Genomic DNA, 26,902 nt, shown 5'->3' on the forward strand with positions numbered 1-26,902 from the left:
CTCGGCCAAACTTTAACGCGGGCCTGATAAAGGTGACAGCCGTGCAATCTTATCGCCCCGAAGCGCTGTTGTTATTTCCGCCCGCGCCTCCCGCCGCGGCCTCGCCCCTCGTGAGCGTCCACTTTAAGGCTAATAGGGGTGTGCGCTGGGGGTTGTGACAAGCGAGGCCCCGGTTATCGGTGTGAATAAAGTGTTCCGAACCGGAACATGACTCCCACAATAAAAAGATAGTGAAATCCTCAGCCACAAGGTCCTAGCCAGCTGTGCATGACTAAATATAGTGGACTTTAAACCACCGAGTTATGGCAAAAACAAATATAAAGCAACAGAGTGCATACTGCAAATATGTTACGGTGTTCCACCACCTGACAAAGGTTGTTCATTCTCGAAAGTGAAGTTGCGATTACTGTTATTTTCAATGGAAAAAAAAATGTGTTCCACAGTCCCCAAAACTGACACCCGTTTATGCTGAGATATCACTAAATACCATTAACACAGAAACTCTTACATCAACAGTGAATATTAGTCATCAGAACACAACAGTGCAGTTTTACTTCATTAATTACTCCATAATACTGTATGACTGTGTACCTGCGCTCGATCAGCTCTCTTGTACCTATTATGTACTGTACACTTAATAAACACACACAGACGTAACACATTCATATGATACTCAGTGTTTAAGTCATCATTTTTTGCAAAAACAGAGTAAAGAAAAAAGATTTTACGAAATGTAATGTAAAAAATAAATTAATGAAAACGATGTAAATGAATTTACACTCAGTGGACATGGTTTGGACAGCCTTCGACAGCCAAAATAGGGGTATTAAATGAAACTGCTCACAAAGTTGAATTATTGTAATCAGAATGGGTGTACTTCAGGGTAATACCATATTATTACTAGCTATTTAAACAGCTTTTTCTATCGTTCTTGGAGAAATTAATGTTAAGCACCTAGTTCAGTCATACTACAACAGGGATATCCCTTGGAATCAAACTGACAGCCAGTTTGTTAACCACTAAACTACTTACAATCTTTTATGCACATCAGTGAACACATACGTCTACAGTCCCTCCCTGGCTAGGTACCTCTGAGGGAAGTGAAGCACACATTTACATTTATTCATTTATAATAATAAACTATAATAAGTGACTTACAATATTAAGATCCTACAATTATTTACCCATTCATACAGCTCAGTAAGTTTTACTGGAGAAATTTGGAGTAAGTGCCTTACTCAGAGTCACTAAAGGTATAGGGGTGGGATTTCAACCTGAGACCTTTGGGTCCAGCTCTAACCACTACAGTAGCAACTGTTTCTGTAATGCATGAATCTGTAGGGATTATTACAACGAGAGTTGTTATGTTATGTTCCAACAAAGAAAGCAATAACGCAAGAGCTACAGCTCTAACAGCACCATTGGATCGGTCAGAAATTGAAGGATCTGACAACCCAACTCTGTCTACCCTGACTAATGATGTTTGACACCCACAGAGTTCTCCAGCCAATAATCCTCAGATCAAACTCCCACTTCCTTTTGCTCCCAGCTACAGTCTATTTAAGCAAGACAAAATAAGCAACTCCTGTGTGTAACAGGTACCATCTGGGGCTGGTTACCCACCCCCTTAGCATTGGTGCCTTTGCAACGCATGGCAGGGAAGGTCAGGGAGCCTGGAAGAGATCCAACTCCACGCTATCGTATGTGAGACACCACCCTTGTCCTATTCTTGGCCTGAGGCACCTTTGGGTCTCACTACTATGGAAAGCACTGACACCTAAAGCACAAGCAGTGTGCTGGTGAAGGATATACTTGGAATCTTTAGGTTGGAGAAGTATTTCCCAGCAGGGCACATGCCACATTATGTCTCAATATGCATAAAATCCTGGCTGTTCTCTGCAGCTTTCTAGAAGATCCACTTACCTTGTTGAAGCACCCAGGAGAAAAGTCAAGGCTTCCTCCAGCATTCTCCTAATTCCCGGGGGAGTCCTGCAGGCTGAAGGTGATGGAGAGCTCCAGCATACCAGCTCTGTCAGTGCTTTGCATTGAGTTGTGCAACTTCTGGCTACTAGGAGAGCGCAGTCTTGCAATTCTGCACTGTGTCCAAGGCTTTCTTCCACATTGCTCTAGGCAGGAGGTCTCAGGGGCAGAAATGTTCTCATGAAGCCAAAGCAGTAACCTGTGAATCCACAGCAGATTGCACATACCTGCCCTACATTGCCTGCATTCCTTCTTCCTAACCACAGCACTCCCACTTCTTTTCCCTCTGATACAGCAGTCATTCCAGAACATGAGATTCAAACATTTTATCGTAATTTAACGTCCGAGTCACGCTGCTGGCATCCATCAACGTTGTCGGTGGTAACAGTAAACAGTTCCAAGTCGTTGAAAGTACTGAACGCCCTGTGATGATGTTTTGGTGACTCGGAAAGCACTTGTTGCTGGTGCCACCTGCTCTTGCATCGGCCACTTTCTTCACTTCCTCACATGACATCGCTGACATGACCATGGTATGTGTTCCTCACACTTACTGGTAAGTATGAAACGGAAGCACTGTGATGCTACATGTATTGCAGATTTAGCTGGCAGGAGATGTACACCAGTGAAACACTACTTCACTTCTTTTCAGATCCCAATTTTTGCCAGAATGTCAATTATCATATTTGAATGCATCTTACAGTATATACTGAAGCGACAGCCAAATGAAGGACTGCCGAGAGACATGACATCATATATACATCTGACACAGTGAAGAAAATGCAACCTTTTCTCATCCGATTCTTTGTTCGGACTGGGGGCAATCTCATACTCCCCGTACCTTGGTTTCCTTCAGATGCAGTCATCCTTAGCCAGTCTTGCAGGTAAATATTGTTGAACGAGGTTGACACTTGTAAAACTTTTCAGACATCATAGTCACTATGTCAAGATCCAAAAATAAATAAAAAATCAAAACACAAAAGCTTGCCAAGCCCCTGATATACCATTTGTTGAGGTCCTGCTGAATCAGGTGCGTGCAAGAGCCATGCCCGTTCACCGGAGGGAGGGGCTGTTAACTCCTTCACTGTGAGCATCTGAATTTCACTGTTGCTGCCACCACTGCCACTAGGACGGGTGTGTCATCTGTGACCTGGAGGAGAGGGGAAAGAAACCGTTTGCTGTACTGTTCTGTTTCACATCCTACTTCCTAGGGCTGTCTCTCTCAAACCTTTTTATCTGCTCGACTAATGAGGGAATCTGTGTCAGGTGCGGAACTCTAAGACAGCTCCCGGTGCTGGGGCGGCCCACATCACGGAGCTGTCCTGGGTGCTGACGTTCTCCTCGCCCGCTTTGTGTCACAATATAACTGATATTAAACATGAAAGCATAAAGTTCCAGTATGCTGTATTGTCTAAGTTGTTGCATATAAATTAACATGAAAATATCATATGAGCTTGATAAACCAGGTATCAGCATTTTCATCCAGGTTACATTCCAGTAACTGGAATCTTATCAATGTCTGTCTGAAACCACTTGTCCCAAGCAGGGTTGCGGGGAGCCAGAGCCTAACCCGGCAACACAAGGCGCAAGGCTGGAGGGGGACACACCCAGGACAGGACGCCAGTCCATCACAAGGCACCCCAAGCAGGACTCGAACCCTAGACCCATTGAAAAGCAGGACCCAGTCAAACCCACTGCACCACCATGTCACAACACCTGCTGCTCGTTGTCATGATGTCCCCCCGACGCGGAAGCGTCGGACCCAAGTGCGGAGCACAGGAAGTGGAGTCAAGGGGCGATCCAGTAGACATGGTCAGGGAAACGGGCGAAAGGGTCACCAATCTGTGAACAGAATCCGAAGGGCAAATCCGAAAGTCGCTCTCCAGGAAAACAGGCGAGAAGTCGTGGCAAACCAGGAAGTCGTAACCGAGGAGCAGGACGACGAGGAGCAGGGTGGTCAGGAGACCGGTAACAAGACTCGCGAGCGAAAGGCTAGGCTGAACAAGGTTCCGCAATCGCATTTGCTCCGCGCTTTCCTTTTATATGTTCATCCTCTGATGAACTGCGGAATGGAATAATAAAGGGGGATGTTTTTCACAGTAAAAAAAATTATTCTGATGAAAGGATGAAGTTCTAAGTGCTGACCGGAGTGTTTTGGTCAAATGACACGATAACACACTGTTTTCTGTGCAGGATGTGTCAGAAAAAAAGATCACAAGTTCCCCAGAGCTAAAGTCATTTCCTCTCCCCACCGCTTCATCATCGTCTGCTCCTCTACTAATTAAGGGGACATGAGCTGGAAAATACGCCTTCGCAGCAAGCGCTGAAAAAACAACACAAAGAAAAACAAAGAAGCTGTCCTGTTCTCCTTTTCTCTGTAAACGGTGCTGACCGACACAAACTAGCAAGTCCAAAGGCAGTGGCAAATTATAAGCCCTCCTGGACTCAAACACCTGGCCTCACAGCGATGGGCTTGCGCACCTGGGTTGGCTATGTACTGGCCTGCTCAGTATTTCCTGTGTATGTAGGACAGTTCTCCAGCCAAATGCCCCACAAGTAGTAGAAGGTAGTTTAACTGTGAAGGACGTATAGAAACAATCTGAAGGGACCATGAGGTTGTACTCTTAAGCAAACACTCAATCAGGATCCCTCCAGTCACTACAATATCCAGTAATACAAAGGGAGTAAAGAGTAAATAGTTAAGCCTTTGGAAAAGCAACACGAAATGATGGTTTCGTCATCAACCAGTGACATCCTTGTGGATTAGAATTGGAATATTTATTATATGTAATAACGTGTCCTGAGAAGAATGTTATATATATTTACATTGTACATTACCTATATATTTAGGCTCCTGATCATTGCAACCCTGATCAGGATGTGCGGTTAATGAAAATGGGTAAATGGATTATATTATGCTATGGATTGTGTGATACAACATGGATTCAAAATGTGTTAGAATATGTAATATTAGGTCTGCTATGGGAATAGGTGACCTAGTGATGACCACTGGCGTCCAGGCTGGAGAGCAGATTTCTTTCCTTTCCAACAGACAGTGGGAACCCAGGACCTTGACTCTTGAGGTCGGCTCTTACAACATTGAGTCACCCTGCTGTAACCAAACGTCTGCTTCCGCCCAACAATATAAACATGGCTTGGGGAACATGGACAGATGAGCAACCCTTTGGGTATTTTTACCACCCACTAGATTTCCATAATTGACAAAAGTGAGAGCTGAGAAAATGATGTGGGAGGTGTCTATGGGCAGTACTGAATGTGTTCTTAAAGCTTCCTGAACATCACTCCAGTAAACCCATGAATTCCACTGAACCACCTCTGCACTGTTCCTGTAAGCCTGTGAAGAGTGTAATAATAATATATCTCCCACAGGAGGAAATCACATGGCTTGGATCAAAGATGACTACCTTTACTTTGGCTTTGTTGTAGAAACCAACACTTTTGAACTTGTCCTCCATTATATTGATTTTTTCAGAGGCGAGAAATGATAGTTTTGCTGTCTTGCTCCAAGGAGGGCAAGAAATATCCAATTTTCTCCACAACGTGCTTTCAGAAAGGTAAAGGAGTTAAGGAAGTAACCAAGGAAAAGAAGCTAACTTAGGGGAAAGGTGGGTGCTTGTCAATGTCCTGTCCTGCAGAACCAGGGGTTTCTCTCACATACAGTATAAACAGCTTTTATAAATCTGAACACCCTAGTGCTATAATAAATAAAGGCTACATTGCACTATCCCCTGAAAGAATGAAAGATGTAAGGAGTGATCTTGTAAACTATTTCTTCATATCATAAATATCTGTGAGCCAATTTATCAAAATTTAAATGTCCGGGGTATATGATGCCCCACACCTCATGTTTTCAGGATAAACTCTGTCTCTCTGCAGTCCCGCACCGGACAAGTAGTTGTTGGTAATAAATTAATCAATGAAAATACAAAATTAAAAGACAAGCTGGAAAGAATAATTTTAACTACATTTATAACATATATGGAGGGGGTGCGGTGGCGCAGTGGGTTGGACCGCAGTCCTGCTCTCCGGTGGGTCTGGGGTTCAAGTCCCGCTTGGGGTGCCTTGTGGCGGACTGGCGTCCCGTCCTGGGTGTGTCCCCTTCCCCCTCCGGCCTTACGCCCTGTGTTGCCGGGTAGGCTCCGGTTCCCCGTGACCCCGTAAGGGACAAGCGGTTCTGAAAATGTGTGTGTGTGTGTGTGTGTGTATAACATATATTGGTGTTATCAGTGTCGTGCATAAAAACAGCTTTCATTTTGGTGTTTAATTTTGGGTGAAATAAAGTATTTTTCACACAGGGATTGATTTTTTTTTCTCAAAAGGAATAATGCCAAGTCAACCACCTATAAGAGGAATTTGCCTAATGGGGTGATTTCACAGAACTAACTAATCCTGTTATGTGACTAATAGATTCACTGTCACTTTAATTAATAGGAATATCTGCTTTTACTTGGAGCTCATCTTCAGAATTTACCTTTTTCCAGACTACACTCATAAGATATTTCCACCACATCTCAGCTGTGTACTTAAAGTACGGCTGTTCCAGGCACATTTCATTTCATTTGGGGATGTTATAGAGGGGAGGGGGGTGCGGTGGCGCAGTGGGTTGGACTGGGTCCTGCTCTCTGGTGGGTCTGGGGTTCGATTCCCGCTTGGGGTGCCTTGCGGCGGACTGGCGTCCCGTCCTGGGTGTGTCCCCTCCTCCTCCGGCCTTACGCCCTGTGTTACCGGGTTAGGCTCCGGTTCCCCGTGACCCCGTATGGGACAAGCGGTTCTGAAAATGAAATGTTATAGAGGGACCAGCTGGTAGCGTAATGGTTCGAGCAGCTGCTTTTGGACCCAAAGGTTATAGATTCAGACCCACCTCCAGCTGTAGTACCCTTGAGAAAGGTACTTACCCTAAATTGCTTCAGGAAAAAAGTACCCTGCTGTATAAATGGGTAAATAACTGTAAGTAGCTTAAAACTGAAGTTGTTTTGGGGAAAAGCGTCAACCATGTGAATAAATATAAACGACAGGACAAAGGTTTCTTGGAATAGAGTCCCTTCAACTCTCCAAATGATCTTTGACAAAGTGGATTTGAATCTTTCTGTTACACTTTCTGTCCATGGATGCTGACCCTCAGTTTGCAACCGCCCCCCAAAAGCAGCACCTGCAAAGAGATGCCAACACCAGCAGCCCCACGCTATTGTAAACGGTGTTTACAAAAGAACCAGCACACGGTCAGCGTGCAGCCCGACTTGTATCACACAAGAACGGACAACAAACTTACCAGTGCTGATATTTTTCTTTTTTTTTCTTCGCCTCGGTAGTTAATTATACTTGTAGTATAGAACAACGAAACCCCACTGTAAAACCCACTTATAGCACCTGGTCTCATATTAGAGAGACAGGGAGGTGTAATGTTAACCACATTTTTCTGTTAACAACTTCAGAGAAAGTGAAGTACATCTCAGAGTAAACAAAAGTGCATATTTCTCCAAGAGAGTGATGCAGGTGCACAGTACAGTCTCTTAGTCCAATACCACAGTATAATCAGTATACGTTACACCGGTAGCCCTGCGTGGATATGACAGGAAGTAATTTCTTTAAAAAATTCTAACAGATAATGGACTGAAAGTTTACAGAGCAGATAGAAGATCAGGTGGGAAGTGGGTCCAAAGGAGAGGTGTCCTGAGACCCTTCTTGAGCACTGAGAGAGATTCAGCAGCTCTGAGGGACAGAGTGAAATCATTCCACCACACTGGAGCCAGAACTGAGGACCTTCTGGCTTTTGATGTAAGACCTGTGTGTAGGACCACCAGGCACACAGAGGTGGAGGAGCCTTGGAGTCTGGTCAGGGTGTAGCGAGCGAACAGGTCCTGGGGTATTTCTGTCATTTTCAGTATTTCCATTAAGAATTTCCATCTGATATTTGGTCATTTATTTCCATTTGACTTTTACCAACTAAGTCTCACGGAAAGCGATGCCACTTTCCCATATATTAAATTGAGCAAAGCCAGTGAGAGGCACTAATGCATTCAATGAGGACCCAGGGTGTGCAAGTCCAAGCAGCCTCCACCACACACGCTACACGAGGTACGAGGGGAGGAGGAGAGGCAGGATAAAACCGCAGGAATGAGGGACAGGAGAGGGTAGGGGTGACAGGCAGGTGGCGGCGGCAGAGCACAAGTTACAAGAAAAAGAAAAAGGGACGACGCGGGCCCTTCGGTCACACATTCCTCCCATGATGCATCTCCACAACAACGGGCGATCCCTCCGACGGCCCACTTTTCAACTCCCAAATCCGCGCACAGTGAGCACGGCATCGGCCCGTCAGAGGGACCGCTGGGCTCAGCAAGTCAGCGATTACTGATTAGCCTGGCCCGTCCCGCAGGGAGGTCTGTCTGTCCTTGGCTGGGAAAACAACATGAAAGGGAGCCGGCTGTTTTGTGAGGGGACTTGAAAGCTATCTGAAACATTAGCCTTATCAATGGCCGCAGTGCTACAGCCAGGCTATATGAAGCAACAAGGGCATGGCATTTTCCAGCAAGAAGATAACCGGTGCATACCTCAGTCCCCATTTGCATGCACCACAGCAACCATGAGCGGGGAGGGGCGGCCACGACAATATTTTTAAAAAAATAGGATGAAAAAAGTGAGGGCGCAGGGCTGCCGTGCCAGCCGAGTTCCAAATGCCAGTGGCAGACGTGCGGACAGAGCGCTCAGCGTGGAGCTGCCCCCTGCTCGCCTGCACGCTGGCGCCTCTCCTCTCTGAACCGCGTGCACCCGCCCACCCCGTCCCATCCGATCGAGCTCCGCGCTCTCCAGCTCCGCGACGGGGTCACCCCGCGACAGGAGAGCTACTCGACAAACGGGTGTCTTCGTAGAGGGGTATGAAAGGTACCGATTCCTGGGGAGGTCATTCGTGTCAGGTTGTACAGGTCCCTTCGCTCGAGGAAAGACCTTCTTGCAAAGTGGGTCTTAGGCAGAAGGAAGGGAAAAAAGGGTTGTTGGGCCCCCCTCCGCTCCAATCTGTCAAATACATAGCGGCTGGTGGAAAGCGAACTGAAAAAAGGAGAAATGATAGTACATTACATACAAAAAAAAAAATTGGGGGGGGGGGGGGGGTGCCATTGCTTGTTGTTTCCCATTCGTATGTCAGGGCCGATCACCGGTGAAGGGTGAAGGTTCTGGAAATTGTGAACCAGAGGTCACGCTGCTCTCAGGTCACTTTGGAAGTTTACACCCAAGCTGATGTCACTAATGACCAGGCTGAGGACACTAAAAAGGTAAAGTTCACCAAGGCACTGAGTGACGCACCAAAACAACAGTATGTGAAAGTGCACCTCTGTGCCCTGTGGCACATGTAGCCCAGCCGATATCCATCATCTGACTGTTATCAAACTGGTACCAAACTGACTCAACAGTTAAAAGCAGAACTGCAACACACAACATTTGGTCTTTTATCAAATGACCATCGAAGCCACCAGACAAGTCTATCCTCATGGCACCAAAAAAATTCTGAAAATATCAAATAAATACCAGTATTAAGAAATTAAATACAGCCAATAAAATAAATAACAACCCCCCCCTCCCCCCCTTTGCATGAATACATCAAAAAGAGTAATTCGTTGCCTCCCAGAGCTGCCGTTTACCCTGTTTGTCATGCGCAAACAGGAGGGCCAAAGTTCAACGGTATCTCAAACTTCCTGTCTTTCTCAGTCTGTGTGTTAGAGGACCTGCATCACGACCCCTTTGACAGCAATGTCTTCTGCTCAGTGAATTGCCTCTGCCTTCCAAAGGTCAAATGCTTGGCAAAATGACACAAGCCTTCCGCAGGTCACTCCTCAGCACAGCGACACAGGCAACGGCGCGCTGTCATTTAAGTAGTAATGCATGAGCACACACTGCATGCACAGTGCTTGGGGCTTTTGACATCTTGGGTGGAAAATGAACAATAATAAGGGGGGGGGGCATTGCAGCACAGCAATTTAACTCAAATCACTCAAATCACATTTCATTATTCTGGAACTGCAGGGCATTTCCGAAGAAGGGGTCTTTATTCGGCTTCTCTATCAATATACTGGTTTAGCATTTGGCATCGTGGAAGTTGGCGTGATTTACATTTACATTTATTCATTTAGCGGACGCTTTTGTCCAAAGTGAAGTACATCTCAGAAAAAGTACAATTTATGCATTACATTAAGGGAAAGAGACATGGCTGCAGACACGTGACTTAAGTAAACCTAGTTTGCCGCACCGAGGTTCATCGTTCGAGTAGGTGCATAAAACGCAGGATAGACAAATCCTGATATCCTCCTACCATTTTTGACGTAGAATGCAAACCCCCTTGCCGCTACTCCTCGCAAATGAAAAGGCACAGAGAGAAAGTGCATATACCGTTGGACAGAGGAAGGAACGCCGCATCAAACGAGATATGAACGGCCGCTGCCGGATCAGACCGAGCGAGCCGGCGACGTTGCGAAAATGTCCCACATTTGCCTCGTTACGGAGTTGCCGCGCGTTGCAGTACACGTCATCGCTTCCGAACCACGTCATAGCGTTGACGTCAGCGCCTCAGTTCGTCGCTATCGGACGCGTATCGCGCCGGCAGGAAAACCTTCATTTAGACCGAGGTAGGGGGCCCGAAGGCGGATCATCGAATTAAACATTATATAAATAATTAAACATTTCAAAGATGCCAAAGAAACACGACGCAAAGTACTATCACGACCGACGAGCTGCGCTTAGTCTTCCGGAGCAAGCCGAGGCCTCTGGGATTCGAAAGACAGCAGCCGAAGACACTGGCTTAGCGAAAGCGTGAGAAGGCGGCGCGGGAGGCCGCAAAATCGCCTCGGGCGGCCTCGGAGCCTCAACCATCGACTTCTCACGGCACCCGACATCGCCGTGCGGCACGAGCCCACGTACGCGGATGCAGCGGCGAGCGACCTGATATTTGGCCGAGCGGCTCGGGGCTCACCACCCACACGCAGTTCTATGTAAAGACATGCAGCGTAGTAAAGCTATGCACCTGTGATTTTTTTTTTTTTTTCCTTTTAATTTGCCGTTTGCGACTCTTTTCGCACATTTCGAAGTGAAACAATTCAGGGCCTGAGAACGAAACCGAAACGAACTGAAACGAACACCGAAATCTGGAAACACTCCTACACGTGGGCTGCTGAACATGAGCGCGGCGAACTGATGGAACGGAGGGTACCGTATGTGGAAGGAGGGAGCAAACTAAGTTCGCTGTAGACGTCTACGGCCCGAGGAGGTGCTCGTTTGACATGTTTGTTTCTGTCGCCATTGAGCCATCAGCCGTAACTGGGGATTCAAGGACAAGCGGCCCCCCATGAGATGTGCTAGCAAAGGGATCTCACGGTGGGCACGCTCCTTCGCTGCGGTCACATGTGACTGCCATACATCGCCTGCCGCAGGCCCCGTCAATTAGTAACTACAAGAGAAAATAAATATAGGGCTCCGGAGGCCTCCTGGCAGGGCCAGTTTCACAGGCTGACCCAGAAACGGATCTGTATTTATGAAAAAGGCGTATTCTGGGTGCTCTGACTGCAATCTTACTTTAATTTGTGCGTTAAGTGTGTATAGTGCGCGGGGCAGGGCTTGTGAGGAAGGCTATTATTCAGAGCAGACGGGATCCCAAGCTGTTGTAGTCACAGATCACTGCGTCCGTAATACACGTGTTCGAGGCCGTTTCATGTGGTCGCTTTTTTATGGGGGGGGGGGGGGCACATCTGTATAAGAGGAATGAAGGTTTATTAGAGGAAAAATAGAGTAGAAACATGCTGAACGACCGCGTTTTCATTGATGGGTTTCGGCCTACATTCTGGCACTCTCCGTTTCCCCTCCCGTTTCCAGCAAGGTCTCTCCACGCGGACGAATAAGGCTGTCAGCACCTCGTGAGAAATTCCAACGCTGATGAGTTTAATAACAGTTTTATTTAAAAATAATGAAACACCGCTTGTGCTGGGAACACTCCTCCCACTTCAATACCTGCACGACTCACTCGTCCGAGCAATATGGCACAACCCTACGAGCACGTACGGCTGCCTGCTGACTGCGGGGAAACTCCCTGACCAGAAAGTTCCATCACAAAGTCTTCATTCTTGAAACATCACCAAAGGACATATAATGAGGAAGCATGCCACTGGCCTGCTTCCCCAAACGGATGAGTAGAAAACACAACATACAGTATGCAAGTTTTAGGTGCGGCACTGCGTTGCGGTTTGGAGGGTAGCACCATGGAGGACGCGCACAGGGATGACTCAACAAAGTAGTGGGATATAGGTAAGGTGGAGTAACAGCTGACACAAGAACAAAACAATCTGTGAAGAATTTGTGGTTTCAGAATAATCCGGTTGGGTTTGGCAGCTAAGCAAAAACTAACACTTTTTCTTGACCCCTCAGTAAGAACATAGGAGTGTAGCTGAGCTATGACGTGGGCTACAGTGACATCCGGCTGCCTCTCTTCCCTGCAAAAAGGATATACAAGATGCATATGCAATATTTTATTAATTTTCACTCTGAGGGGTGTGCAGTGAAAAAATATTACACCTAACACTTGCATTCCTTAAAAACCCCCTCTTCCCACACCATCCCATTACAACCCACTGGGACTGGTAAATTAAAACAAAGTACATCCTCCCCTCCCCACACACACACACACACACACACAGTCTGAAACCACTTGTCCCAAGCGGGGTCACGGCGAGCCGGAGTCTAACCCAGAAACACAGGACGTAAGGCTGGAGGGGGAGAGGACACACCCACGGAGGGATGCCAGTCCGTGACAAGGCACCCCAAGCGGGACTCGAACCCCAGACCCACCAGAGAGCAGGACCCAGCCAAACCCGCTGCACTACCGTCCCCCCCAAAATAAAGTACAACCTCAAAAAATAAAACTCAAAGTCAGCACTATATAGTGCACAGGACTAAATTTGTGTAAAATAAGAAGAAGAATAAACAGACAGTAATGGTAAAACTGTATAATCAAGAATGACACTCACTTAAGTAAAGGATCCTTCACACTCGCTATCCCATCGGACATATACTGTAAGTGATTTCGTTCACATCCTACTCAGTACCTTTTCAGCATTGCAAGCCAAAACATGTACAAAACACTTGGCTACAATACACACCCATTCCTCTCATAACAGAGTTAATTCGTTCTGTGAAATCACCATGCATGGTACAGTCAGCAAGTTCCAACACTAGCCACCGTAACATGCTACTTTCCAGTGACAATACCAACACACTTTAACTAGAAATTACTATTTCTAGCTTGATTTTAAATCCTACATTTTTATCCATTAAGTCGTTATTAATAACCCTAGGCTGTGAGACAAGGGACTCCCAAGCCAGAACATTTTAATAACCTGGCTTACAGATGTTTATATGTAAAGAAATAAAGTTCACAAGATCACTGATCTTTTACCGTGCAAGGCATGCACATTCTATGCCATTAGGGGTGCTGAGTCCTGGTAGCAGATAGTTTGTTGTTTAAAACTGTAAGCCACTTTAAGGAAAAACATCATCTGAATTAATTAATTATAGCGCTGCATCGGCTATTTCAGACAAGACATCGCATTTACGGTATAATTACATTTATTCACTTAGCAGATGCTTCTCTCAAAAGCAACTTCCAATGAACTCTATGTAGTGTTATCAGCCCACACACCTTATTCACCAAGGTGACTTACACTGCTAGATACACTACTTACCATGGGTCACTCCTCCATGCATCAGTGAAACACACTCACTCCCTGACACCCTACGCTCTATGGGGGAACCTGAACAGTATGTCTTTCGGTTGTGGGAGGAAACCAGAGCACCCGCAGGAAACCCACACAGACACAGGGAGAACACGCAAACTCCGCACAGACCAAGCAGGGATCGAACCCACATTCTCTCACACCACCCAGTCGCTGTGAGACAGCAGCGCTACTTGCTGTGCCAAGAGAACTACTTTAAATCACATTAATCAGCAATTATGATTACTTGACACTGTTAATGTGATTTGAAGTAGTTCTCTCATGTAATTAACATTTACATGTATTCACTTCAATGTGGGGGTGCGGTGGCACAGTGGGTTGGACCACAGACCTGCTGCCCGGTGGGTCTGGGGTTCGAGTCCCGCTTGGGGTGCCTTGCGACAGACTGGCGTCCTGTCCTGGGTGTGTCCCCTCCCCCTCCAGCCTTACGCCCTGTGTTGCCGGGTAGGCTCCGGTTCCCCACGACCCCGTATGGGGCAAGTGGTTCTGAAAGTGTGTGTGTATTCACTTCGCAGATGCTTTTCTTCAAAGCGACAGACAGACAGACAGACAGACAGACAGACAGACAGACACACACACACACTTTCAGAACCGCTTGTCCCATACGGGGTCACGGGGAACCGGAGCCTACCCGGTAACGCAAGGCCGGAGGGGGAAGGGGACACACCCAGGACGGGACGCCAGTCCGTCGCAAGGTACCCCAAGCGGGACTCAAACCCCAGACCTATCAGACAGCAGGACTGTGGTCCAACCCACTGCGCCACTGCGCCACCGCACCCCCGGGTCAAAGCGACATACATCTCAGAAAATACAACGTGTGCATTACATTAGGAGAAAGAGAAACTTAGCTGCAGATGGATGATTCTTAAGTAAACCTAGTTTGTATCTTTCTACCATATAAACCAACGTATATCACATGAGTAGCTGCATAAAAGTTTATCCAAATATCGACAATCACATTCCTCATAAGTTAAAACAAAAAAAAGACATTTAGATTACATTACAGGAGAAGCTACGTGAAGGTTTATCTGTTGTTTAACAGAGGTGATCTCAAAGTTATAGAGCATAAACCTTTACTCATTACATGAACTTAAGCGATCATGGAAGAAGTGAGTCCGGAAGAAGTGACTTTTAAGACCCTTTTTAAATGTAGACAGAGATTCAGCAGCTCTGAGTGAGAGGGGAAGGTTGTTCCACCACATCAGAGACAGAAGCAAGAACCTTTGTGCTTTTGCACCTTTTGTACGTGGGACCACCAAGCGAGCAGAGGTGGCAGAGCGTAGCAGTCTGGTTGGGGTGTAGTGGATGATGAAGCCTTGTAAATAGCTAGGAGGAGTTCTATTGATGCATTTGTAGACAGACATTTGTACACCAGGGTCTTGAATTTGATCTGGGCAGCTAAAGAAAGCCAGTGCAGAGAAATTAGTAGAGGAAGGCTTCTGCAAGTCAAACACAACTCGTGCAGCTGCTTTCTGTATCAGCTGTAGAGGTTTGATGGTAGTAGTGGGAAGGCCAGACAGGAGAGAGTTGCAGTAGTCTAGGTGGGATATCACCTTGGCCTGGACAAGTAGTTGCACAGAGTCTGTTGTTAGATAGGAGCGGATCCTACGGGTGTTATGCAGGATGTATCTGCAGGTCCAGGTTGTGGCTTTGATGTGCTGAGAGAAAAATGGACTTGAGTCAATCATCACTCCCAGACTCTTAACCGAGGAGGTAGGTAAAATGAGTGAGTTGTCCAGTTTGATCGAGAGATCATGACAGGAAGACAGGCCAGCTGGGAGGTGATGGATCTCTGTTTTGAAGAGGTTGAGTTGGAGGTGGTGGTCAGACATCCATGCAGAGATATCCGACAGGCAGGCAGCAATGGATGCAGAAATGGATGCAGAAATGTCTGATGCCCCAGGTGGAAATGTGAGGAAGAGCTGGGTATTACTGGCGTAGCAGTGATAGGTGAATCCATGGAGAAGGAGGTGTAGACTGAGAAGAGCAGAGGACCCAGTACAGAGCCCTGCAGGACACCAGTTGAGAGAGGCCAAGGAGATGAACGGGAGCCCCACCAGACCCCTTGGTAGGATCTGTCTGATAGGCAAGACTCAGACCATTTTAGTGCTGTTCCTTTGATGCCAAGCTGACCAAGAGAAGACTGTGGCTCTGTCTGACAGCAGGAGGTCGGAGATTTCAGTTTCTGACAGAGGCTTGAATTCGGAGAGCATGACTTCACAGGGAGGTCCAGCATGATCAGGGCAGACAGACGTCAAGAACCTGTACGTGACTGCATCGACTTTATCTCTGGAAAACAAAGCAAAGTAATCAGCAGTGAGACGAGAGTAGGGATGAGGTGGTGACGAGTCTGTGAAGTTTTTTAGCTGCAGATTGCATTTTGTTGTCTCTGCTGAAGCGACAGCAGAGTGAAAGGTTTCTAAGAGATCCTTGTAGAATAATGAAGTACAAACAGTATAATCTCAATTTAATGCAATTAAGTAGAGATGGGCGCGTCTGTGAAATCTGAATGTCCAAAACAGCGTCTCTACAAGACCAAAAGTCCATTAAGTAACAGCTATGTATTTTCGAGACCCACTCGTATTTAAATGAAAAAGAACAAAATGGGCTATAAATGCATTACATTTCATGTATTAGGAAATAATAATAAATAACAATAAATTTATGGATTAATATGAGTTGCATTTGCCAGAATGACTGTCCAATACATAAGTACAAACATCTCAATCAAACCAAAGTACTGACACGTCAACTAGAAAATCACAGGAAAATGTCAACATACGAATCATAGAATTTTGTCCAATAAATACGAAATTGGTTAAAGCGGGGTGCCGCAAATTTACTGGATTTACTGTACATAAATGAGTCCGTCGGGTTCTGTCTTTTACTTACATTTTTTTCCATGAGTGTTTATCCCATGTTTACTTTGTTGTTGGTGTGTTCTGCACCGAGAGCCAGGGATGGGAGCTGTGATGTGTGAATCACCCAGGTGGGATCGACTGTATGCGAGCGAATGTAGTGTCTGCTGCGTCTTTGTCCAAAGACCGCACAAAGGACATGTGTGGAAGTAGAATGACCGTGTTACCGGCAGAAATGGCACTGTATTGAAAAATAAACCCACCGTATAAAAAGGGTTATATATTTTCAAACGCTATTTACTGGTTTATCATTGCATAGGACCCTGTTATACGAGGGTTGAGCCAAGGACACCAGAGAGATCGAACATGGGACGACAAACCGAACACGGTACTAAGAGCTGTAAAACAACACTTCAGATATTTTAGACCTCTTGTTTCTGACCTCTTCCACTTCCAGGCCAAGCCGGCCTGGACTCATTTGGCTGCATGCTTTGCCATGGTGTGTCACACATGCTCCGGGTGCCAAGTATAGAAGCTGTGGTAAGAACCAGATTACAGGGTCTGATAACTTCAAAAGCCCTCTAAAAGGCAGAAAACAAACAGGGCCCCGGTCGGTTCGATGCGCCGGTCTCCGAAACCACATTAACACTACAGTAAAATGTGGCAGACATTTCATCTTTGCATCCTGTGCATCCAGATTCAGTCAGCTCCTCTTGTTTGCTTTCCTTCACTGTTATTATGGAGGCCTTTCTAGCTTTTAAAAGCAGAAGGGATTCCAGAAGTGAGTGGAATCAGATCGAATGAGTCAATGATGCTGTGATGTAATGAATCCCCAGCCAAGTTTCCTATCAAGGTCACAGCTGACAGTTCCTATGCAAAAAGAGTCTAAACCGAGTGATAGGGAGCAAGACGGGACAGGTATGGGCGCAGTCCTCAGCTTAAGAAGGGGTCCTAGAAATGGAAATGAATTTTGTCATAAATCAAAAATCCCCTTATATTATATCCCCCTGTATTATATGAACCATAAAGATATATAACACCTAAAAATGCTATGTTGCATAATAAATCTTTGTTATATGTTTTCCACAACACATTACTAATATTAATACAAGAAATATACACACACACATTTTCAGAACTGCTTGTCCCATACGGGGTCGCGGGGAACCGGAGCCTACCTGGCAACACAGGGCGTAAGGCCGGAGGGGGAGGGGACACACCCAGGACGGGATGCCAGTCCGTCGCAAGGAACCCCAAGCAGGACTCGAACCCCAGACCCACCGGACAGCAAGACCGTGGTCCAACCCACTGCGCCACCGCACCCCCCCACAAGAAATATATTTAAATACAATACAGTATTATATTTTTATACTGCCCTGTTATTTTTACTTTTATCTGTTCTCCTTCGGGGGTGGGTGCTGTAGTGCAGTGGGTTGAACCAGGTCCTGCTCTCCCGTGGGTCTGGGGTTCGAGTCCCACTTGGGGTGCCTTGCGGCGGACTGGCGTCCTGTCCTGGGTGTGTCCCCTTACGCCCTGTGTTGCCGGGTTAGGCTCTGGCTCCCCGCAACCCCGTATGGGACAAGCGGTTCAGACAATGTGTGTGTTCTCCTTTGCTTTTATTTTTCTGCACCACCAGCCACTGTAAATAAAAAGTAACTTCACAAACAAAACGTTCTGTAAATAAAACACGATCGCTGACAGACCAACCATTGTTATCACACAGCAGATGGAGCAGTCGGCATTAGACGTTGCAACCAAACAACTGGGGCTCAAAAATAATGTAGTAAGGCCGATGGAAGGGCTGTTTGTTGTAAGTAACATATGTCATAAGTCAAGGCCTACCTGTGCATGTGCACTGGGATTTAACAGAAAACAGTGTTTCGACATTACAGGTATCACATCCAAGTGCACACACACACACACACATACACATTGTCCGAACCGCTTGTCCCATACGGCGTCGCGGGGAGCCGGAGCCTAACCCGGCAACACAGGGCGCAAGGCTGGAGGAGGAGAGCACACACCCAGGACGGGACGCCAGTCCACAGCAAGGCACCCCAAGCGGGACTCGCGCATCCAAGCAGAAAAGATTAATTTCTGTGTCAGGTACCTGAACCAATAGGAAGGACGAAAAACAAAATGCCATGGTCTATTACAGTGTAACATAGCCCCTTGTTTACCCTTTGACCTTCACCCATTGAATGCCATGGCATTCACACAGTGAAGATGACATTCAGGTACAGTCAATGCAGGTGTTTTTGCCACTTCCTGTTTTTTGGCTCACTTTGACAGGAAGATACTGTGAGATGTTACATCAAGGGACCTCTGCAGCATACTTGTCAACATGGGAGGAAGTTGATTGAGACAAGCCCCCAGAGAGGGGGCCACACTTGGACCTGAAGCTGATGAGCATGTGATCCAGGGGTGCAGTAAGGTGGAGTCCATGGAAGTGACTCTGAATATGTATTTTCTGAAGGGAACCAGCTTTTTTCTACAGTTTATAGGATGCTCGTAGTTTGATGTGAAATGTAATATCTCTTTTACCTCTATGGTAAGGAGGTGACAGTTTTTTACCATTTGCCATGTATCCACTATGCATATGTCAAGACCTTCTTTGTACGGGCAGCCGTCGATTTACGAACTCTCTTCACCCAAAATTTTGGTATAACGGCTATTGGCTTCGATACGCTTTCAATTTCCGGAACAAAAAATCTGCGTAATTAAATTTATACAAAAGGTGTCCAAAAAACTTTGAAAGCTGCACATTACGCAAATGAAGTTCGGTAATGTGCTGTAGTTGGCGCTATTGGACTTACGAAGGGGTCACAGAAATAAACCAGAACAATACACAATTAACACGTATAAATGCTATGTTGTATAGTATGGATTTGTTCTGTTTTTTCCACTAATTTTACACAATACTCATGTTAATATAAAAATATGTATATACAGTACAGTATTACTGGATTTCACTGGGGGTTGCTGTCATCATAGTTAGCATCATCTTCATCACCATCACCCAGCGCTTTCCCCAGAAATACACCCAAGGTCACTGGGGTTACATCATCACAGGATGTGGAGCAGTGGGTTTGGTAGGATTCACATCTTCGTTTTCCAAAAAGCAGTGAGTGATACAGGGAGGGGGTTATAAAGACAAGGCAAAGACGGCTCTCTGAATATCCACGAGTCTTTCTTCTTAATGTCAGTCATCTTGAATGGAAACGACACTGACAGCTGAGTGATGAGTTTAAAAGAGAAAAAAACGTATATACTGAATTGAAACAAGGCACAGTATATGTACCGTAAACATTTGCTTCTAATATAGCCTTCCTAAGTGGTGAAAGAGAAGAGCTGATTAAGCCGTTAGCAGAGAGGCAATGAAAGCTCCGTTTCATTAGTGTCACGGCAATGCTAATTTATTGGATTGTGGGTCATGCAGGAGGAACGCTTTGTGTTATAAGACACACTGTCATCCTTGAAAAGGGAATAATGTCCCTGTGTCCTATTAGATGTGTCTCTATGGTTCGGACACACTGCCCCAAATAGCTGGCTGAAAGGAGAAAGTTCCTTGGGCAATTAATGGTAATTTGGGCACAGTAGGATCCCAGTGCAAGATACTGGGAAAATTAAGTTTGCTTCTTTGTGAAGTCTAACTCCCTGAAATTTTTCCATCTGATCTTTTTTGAAAAAAAAGAAAAAAGTTATATCTCATGTCTAATAGGTTTGTCAGTGTCTAACCTTCTACCACCAATACAATTTTATAGTCTGCTCATTACCGAAAAACCCTTTTTTGGTAATCGTAATGGTGACACAGACTGATTTGTAGCAAGAATGTTCATTTATTGTACGTAACTCTTCTAGTTTTAATTTCCACTAGCGAAACACCTGTTGTCTTGAAGGAAACTGATGAGTTTTCTTTTTCTCCAGATTTATTTATAATAAACACCTTATGGTCATGAGGTCAGACTGTCAGCCACATGGAGAATACTTTACTCGGGATTCCCACTCGGCTCATTCTGCACACGTTCTGGAAACTGTTTGGTATTTCAGAGAGGATTCGAGAGCGTTCAAGAGCATTGCGGAACACTCTGGAATATCAGGGAACCCACGAAGTGCATGGAACGCTGTCCTCGGTACACACAAGTGACATACTTGAGCCACCGTAAACATCGTTGGATTATGTTTAGTTTTGGCTCATATCTGTTTTACACGGAAAGGGATAAAAGGAAGGAGACTTTGAAAATCATTTTGTACATTTTTCATCGGCACCCTGATGCACAGAGTGTCGAGCCAAGAGTTGCTACAGATTGCTCGCCAGGTCGGACTAGATAAGGCACAAACCCAGATCCATGAAGTCAGGCTGGACCAATCCTGCTCTGACCGGCGGGGGCAGGAGTCTGTCCTTTGATCGAGCCAGAATGGAGCAGCAGGCATGCGCCTGCCCTGCGCTGCGCTAGCCCCCGCCAAGGCGCTCGGGTGGAGGGCTGGCAGTTCAACCCCTGGCACAAGCGGCCGCCCTACAGGGTGAGACGCCAACACCAACCACATACAGAGCAGCAGACATACAGGGTCCCGCCCAACAGCTTGTGACCAGGGCCGACAGGGTTGCCGCAGCAAGCGCCATCATGTCCGAGGACACGATCCAAGCCCCGCGGCCCACCCTGAAGACGCCGCACACTCCGGGTCTGTGCTGAGGTGTGTGACAGGTCCCCCCCACCCTCACATCTCCTGCAACTGCCCTCGGTCATTCGTCCGCGCGCTGAAAACGTGTTTTCACACCATCACGGATGATGCGACACGTGACCGTGTGCCGTGTGGGACTTTCACAAGCACACCTGTTCGAGCCCTTCCACAGAGACGGCCGAAACAAATGTACCAGCTAGAATGAGCAGCCCACGCCGAACACATGCGTCGCGTGTGATCTTGATACCCTGGCTACAATGTGCACATGTCAGAACGACAAAATAAATCACCGCATGTTCAGTTTGTAACATTAGCAATATTTTAATTATTGTAATAATATTTTAATTGCTACAATTTAATATTTATATTAAATATAAATATATGCAGTAAATTTTAACATTTATTTTCGCACAATAGGACAACCACCGCTTGGTTCAAATATACTTCCATTGAAATACTTTTAATCAGAGGACAGCACATTCTAATAACACATTTAAAGGTAATGAAATAAGCTGCGGTCCTATTGCTTTCATGTTCATTCCGAGCAGGTAGCGCCATTTATCAGAAGAGCGTCTCACTCCCACGCCAATGTGTCTGCGCGACACTTTGCCTCTAAAGGCGCCGTGTATCAAGCACGCGTACCGGATACTACCTCTATTTATAAAGTTAACAACTTCCAGGTTGGTCTTTAGCAAGGCTGGGTGACAGCTCCAAAGCAGCAGCAGCCTTGTTTCGCGACCAGCCGCAGAGTCCACCTGGGATAGCTGATCTCCAGCCAGAGGGCAAAGGCGTCGTCTGCCACCTCCTCTGCATCCATGGAACTTTTTTCAGTTCAGTTTTGAGTGTGTCTTTATGTGTGTGCCACCACACTGTGCTCACCAGTTGCCCAGTAGTTAAAGGTAGGAACCAGGAGAGGTGCTGGTGGCTGGGGGGCGGGGGGTCTGACAGCCCATTGCAGGGCCAAGGGGGAGCTCCCTCAGATCCCAGCTGCCCAGGCTAGCCGAAAGGATTGGGCTGGTGCCAGGCAACCTTGGCCATCATGGACGAAGGCCAGTCAGAGAGGAGGAGGGTGGAGGGAGGGTTGCTGAAAAACCACCAAAAATAACGTTTAACCCTACATAAAGTGAAAACCTCACTATGCTGAGTTACATAAAAGAGAAATTTTTTAAAAGTTTCATAAAGTAAAAATTATAGCGTCTCCACAACCATAGACCTTGTATTGCAGTGATTCAAGCTACTGCCCTTGGGCCCAAAGGTCACAGGTTTGAATCCTGTAGTACCCTTGAAAAAGCGACTTACCATAACTGCTCCAGTAAAAATTACCCAGCTCTGCACAGGGGTAAATAGTTGTAAGTATCTTAATGTTGTTATTTACAGTCGGCTACATGATCCCGTTGTTAGAGAAAATTAAGGCGGTGCAGGGTAATGTGTGGTAAAAGCTTCTGCTGTGTCCTCCTCTACAGCCCATCTTCTCAGCTGTGTCTGACTGCATTTCTCCCACACACACATAGTTTATCTGGAACTGTTTAATGCATTATTTGCCTGACAATCAGCGGGACAGTTTATTTTGCGGATAATTATAGCTTTTGTAGAGCTGATGTCCAAGATAAGCCCGAGTTCCGAGCCATTAACTCATGCGCTTATACTGGCAGGGAGAAGCCCAGGGGTTTCTCTGCCAAGCACACGGTGAACACTAGGGGTCCCGCTGGACGTGCCTGGCCATGGGGGGTAACGGTGAGATGCGGCTCCACCCGTGTCCAACAACACCCAAGCCCAGTACATTCCAGAAGATGAGACAGTTCACAACAATAACTCTGACCACTGTTGGAGTGTACTTATGTTTTTCACTATTACATTATTCTTTTAGTAGGGGGTGCAGTGGCGCAGTGGGTTTGGCAGGGTCCTGCTCTCTGGTGGGTCTGGGGTTCAAGTCCTGCTTGGGGTGCCTTGTGACTGACTGGTGTCCCACCCTGGGTGTGTCCCCTCCAGCCTTATGCCCTGTGTTGCCAGGTTAGGCTCCCATTCGCCGCAACCCCGCTTGGGACAAGCGGCTTCAGACTCTGTGTGTGCATTATTTTTTATTGTTTATTATCTTATTCACTATATGTTATTCATTTGTGTCCTTTATTTTACTGAATTATATTGTACTTGGTGCCATCCCTTTCCTCTACATCTCTGTTTATGAGACCGTTGGATGGTCAGTTTCTCGGGTAGTACATAAGGGAGAGGGTGGGGTTATATATGGGGTAGTGGGGTAACTGCAGATGTAGGCAAAATAGTAAGAAAACATTTTTTAAACTTATTTATGCCTCATTGAAAGTTCACAGATGCTGGAATTTTTTTAAAACAGACCAGTTCCAACAATACAAAAAAAAATAAAATGCTAGGATGCTAAATCACAGAAACCCAGCAAAATGTTAGCATCCAAAATCACAGAGGATGTGAAACTTGACCACACCGGACCATGGGAGTAGACAATTGTTTTTTAACAAAAAATTGTGGAGGAACAAGTTTCTCTTACTATGGAGGGAACTCCCAATCGTTCTCTCTTCCTCATTACGGTATAAGAGAAATGGAAAAGATCTCTATCGGGACTGGTTCTACTGGGCTCGCGTGCACACCTTGGTTCTGCACAGGAACAGGTCGGGCCCCTGTTTACTGGTATTGGCTGATTTTCCCGCTTCCTTTGGGGTGACGGAACCTCAGCGCTGCGCAGTAGCTGTCAAAACGAGTTATTCTGGGCGCTGCAATGTACTGAACAAAGCAGTTTGCGTTGACTCGTTCGACCGCAGCATGCTGACCCGTTAGCCTTGACTGACGTGACCAGGTTCACCGCAGCATCATGGAGAGGAAAGCCTTTTCCATGTCGACACTCCTTTCCTTTTCTTTGTCCAAATACAGAGTTGTTTCGGTGATGTGTTGTTAGACTGCTGAAAAGCAGTGACTTTTATATCCCGCAGCAATACCCATCAAAAAAGCCTGTGCTGTGATGGCATCACTGAAAGGAGTCAAAATCATACCGAAGGAGGTCAAAATCATCATGAAACAAGTCAAAATCACGATGAAGGGAGTCAAAATCATTGTCGTGATTGCTGCATTTAACTCAGAGACCTGTAAACCATTACTCTTCACCAATGAATGAATCCCTGCAAAGAAAAAAGAAACGCGAAGTCCGATAAAACAATCGGAACGAAATACTTTTTGACGAAGCCATTCCTGCAAAGCAGGGGTTCATTGTCCCCCCTCTGCCGTGACGGGGAATTATTTTAATGGCAGCCCTGTCCACGTTCCAAGCGCTGAAAAGGCTGCTGTGTTACGGACACTCGTCTGAAAAGCGCTCAGGCTTGTCAGCTGAAGTGTTCATCACACTGCGAACACACAGACATTTTCTGTTTCTGCTCACAAAAGCGCCATTGACGGCCTTCCCGTCACCCTTGTTCCTGCGCAGGCATCTTGTCGTCCGGCCCCGCAGGCCCGGTGCTTCGCCCGCCAGCCAATGGCTTTTGTGTGTCACTCACAAAGACAGGTGATCCCTTCTCATGTCTGGATCCAAATCCTCTCAGTGTTCATCCCTCGCCCAAGGTATCCAAGCCCCTCAGATTAACTGTCTGCCACCTTTTCAGCCCCCTGCAGCGCAACGTGATTTACCCACAAATCTTGGTCTGTGGAGACAATACCGCCGAGGTTCAGCCACGCTCTACCATCTTTACCACGTTGTTTCCCAAAATACCCGAGATGGGTGCTTCCCAGCCTCGTCTGTGCAGACATTCAAATGACCTGAGATGAAAAAGCAATGTGAAAGGAAGCAGTAGCGAGTCTGGTGGTTCAGGCTATCGTCTTCTCATTGGAGGACCCGGGTTTGAACTCATCTCCTGTTGTAGTACATCCGAGTACGGTACTTAACTCACCCCTCAGTAAAGCACGTACCCTGAATTGCTCCATTAAAAATCGTATTGGTGGATAAATGGAAAAGTAAGGTGAGTCGCTTACTATACAAAGGCATCAGCTAAAGGAGTAAATGGAAAAATCAGGTACGTATCCTGCTGGAGCTGCAAGAAATTAATATGGGGTGCAAGAAAGTGGGGTGTGTATTAAAAACTAATAAACACCATACAATGGAATTCTTTCTCCAGTTAACTTTTTATTTGAAGTATACCTTGCATATAAGCATTGTTTGCAGGTAGTCCTCAACTAACAACTGGGTTATTTAAACAATTAACATGCATGAATACATAGGTGTTTGATATATTTTTCCATTAATTTCACACTTTATTCAAGGGGAAAGTATACTAGTATAGAATAATAACAATATAATATAAACACAGTAAATTAATATAATTATATCTTTGTGCTGCACTATCATTTTCAATTTCATTTCTCTATTCTCTCTTGCTTTATTTTTTCTGCACCACCAGAATACTCACGTTTTTGGTTGCTACACACCGTAAAAAAAATAACACGAAGGGAATCATACAGGAAATATTCTCTAAACAAACCAATATTTCTGTAAACACAATCGCTAATAGACGCACTGACAGGGACACGGTGTCTTGCGGCAGAGCGACCAGCCGACGTTATCGCGCAGCAGAAGGAGCGATCGGCGTTCAGACGCTACGAACAAACATCGTGACTGAAAAATAAAGAATACAATAAAGCTGATGGGACGGGTGCTGCAAGTCCAGCTCACCGTAAGTTGCATGTATCATATATGTCAGGGACCACCCATATAGTCTGAAATACCAATCCACGCACTTGTTACATCCTTACAGGGATGTCTGGTAGCTCAGGGGCAAAACAAAGGATCTTCATGGGCTGTGACCCAAAACATGACTTTCCTTCCTTGCTGTTGCTCACTTAAGCGCGGTGTCTGTTGCTCTGCTTCCATGTGAGTAAAACTGCCAAATCAGTGCTGGGGGCAGAGACCACTGCCCGCACCGGGGAGCCATAAACAGTCGCTGACAATAACAAGCTATGGATAGCAAAGGATAGCACACATGTCTGTGTAGCAGATGGACAGTGGGGATCTTTTTTCACATTGTGTGGCGCAGCCACCAAAGTCGCTCAGTCAAAAAAGCAAATTAGCGCCGAGCGAACTTGCTAAATGAAGGAGGAGAGCTGGGAGTGATTTAGTGCTTCTGTCCATACATAGGCTGCTTCCCAAACAAAGAATGTTAGGCAAGTGTGTTCCAGGAACGCTGAACACAAGTGTGTGTGTTTTTTTTTTTGGAACTGTGATGGCTGGTTCATCAAAGAACAGTCTGTTTTCTTTAAACCTTCCCATGAATCTACTCCAAACGTTTTTATTGCCTTTCAGTTTTTGCAGAGTACCAAGATCATCCTTTTGCCCATAGACCCAAGGGCCTGGCTTCTCACAACCCCACAACGAACACTTTTTGGGGGCGAGGTGCTCTCTAAATGCTTACAAACTACCACATTTCCTGCTGAGAAGTGGACGGCTCGTTCCTGACATCGCTGGACCTGGATTTCCACATCGGGACTGGATGGAAAAGGGTTATCCGCAAGGAGGAGTTAAAGTAACCCACAAAGAGAAAGGTCAGGACATGTGAACTCCAGAGAGGATGACAAGCAATTACT

General features: G+C 46.1%; 1 protein-coding gene across 1 annotated transcript in view; it reads right to left on the reverse strand.

Annotated features, from left to right (window-relative positions):
• LOC108931473 (G1/S-specific cyclin-D2-like) overlaps positions 1–26,902 on the reverse strand; it is a 135,527-nt gene that overhangs the window by 62,209 nt on the left and 46,416 nt on the right. The window contains exons 4-5 of the mRNA XM_018747234.2: positions 2,982–3,127; positions 1,924–2,179 (exon numbers count right to left, since the gene is read on the reverse strand). The gene's annotated coding sequence lies outside the window, so the exon portion shown is untranslated. The remainder of the gene's footprint in view (positions 1–1,923; positions 2,180–2,981; positions 3,128–26,902) is intronic.

This window comes from Scleropages formosus, chromosome 2, assembly GCF_900964775.1.
Source record: "Scleropages formosus chromosome 2, fSclFor1.1, whole genome shotgun sequence".
NCBI lineage: Eukaryota > Metazoa > Chordata > Actinopteri > Osteoglossiformes > Osteoglossidae > Scleropages > Scleropages formosus.